Below are 1,248 nucleotides of genomic sequence, written 5' to 3' on the forward strand. Positions count from 1 at the left end.
CGCGTACCTGAGATCGCGAACTGCTACTATATCTCTCCCATGGTAGGCCGCATTCTATCTCGGTTGATAGCTCCAACTGGTAAGGTTCTCATCGCATACTACAGCTAGTTCGGCACAAGCTGCACAACTTTTTCGTGACATCGAAGTTCCTGCTTGCAAGCACATTGTGAAACCGCATGCGGCGGCTCGTGAATTTGGGCTGTTGTTTCATCTCCGCAACGCGTTCTGAGGTACCGGGCGGTCATTCATCATTCCTGCAAGGAGTTCTGCTCTAGGTGAATTGCTCTTTTCTATGCACGGACAACGCTTTATTAACGTGGTTTTTCCCCTGAACTGGCACGGTTGGGCCAACCGCACGGAATGGTACGAAAACACCGACTCTGTTTAGTGGAAATTCTTCGGTAAGACTGATCTATGCAGTCGATAAGCTGCACCTCTCAGTTTAATAACCATCTCGAGTGTATTGTGATGAATAGCAGCTCCTTGTTTCGATCAAGGGACCTTTGGGTTATGAGCCCAACACGCTATCCACTGCGCCAAGCTGCTCATGCGTTCAAACTCCTGTATCGCCCTGACGTGCTGAGCATAACTGTTCCACGATAGAATAGAGGCTCTTCTCTCGTTGATACGAACTGCACCGCCCGGGAATCGAACCCGGACCATTTGCTTGGAAGGCAGATATCCTAACCATTAGACTAGCGGTGCATATCACTTATGTAGTGATTGAGTATTCCTGTGATACTTGTAGAGGGACATCTGAATCCCTTCTCGGACGTACCGTCGTCAACCATCCCGCGGCCAAGAGTCTGATTAGGCCTTAAACGCGTACCTGAGATCGCTAACTGCTACTATATCTCTCCCATGGTAGGCCGCAATCTATCTCGGTTGATAACTCCAACTGCTGAAGTTCTCATCGCATACTACAGCTAGCTCGGCACAAGCTGCACAACTTTTTCGTGACATCGAAGTTCCTGCTTGCAAGCACATTTTGAAACCGCATGCGGCGGCTCGTGAATTTGGGCGGTTGTTTCATCTCCGCAACGCGTTCTGCGGTACCGGGCGGTCATTCATCATTCCTGCAAGGAGTTCTGCTCTAGGTGAATAGCTCTTTTCTATGCATGGACACGCTTTATTAATGTTGTTTTCCCCTGAACTGGCACGGTTGGGCCACCGCACGGATGGTACGAAAACACCGACTCTGTTAGTGGAAATTTTCAGTAGACTGATCTATGCAGTCGATAGCTGCAC

At 49.4% G+C, this 1,248-nt stretch overlaps 2 non-coding genes across 2 annotated transcripts; both read right to left on the reverse strand.

The window, feature by feature from the left end:
* Positions 1–473: 473 nt before the first annotated feature.
* Pmar_PMAR015370 lies at positions 474–546 on the reverse strand. The gene has a single exon. It is a non-coding gene; the product is annotated as a tRNA-Met (tRNA).
* Positions 547–633: 87 nt separating this feature from the next.
* Positions 634–705, reverse strand: Pmar_PMAR015371. The gene has a single exon. It is a non-coding gene; the product is annotated as a tRNA-Gly (tRNA).
* Positions 706–1,248: the final 543 nt, after the last annotated feature.

Source organism: Perkinsus marinus (assembly GCF_000006405.1).
Source record: "Perkinsus marinus ATCC 50983 genomic scaffold scf_1104296968340, whole genome shotgun sequence".
NCBI classification, from domain to species: domain Eukaryota; phylum Perkinsozoa; order Perkinsida; family Perkinsidae; genus Perkinsus; species Perkinsus marinus.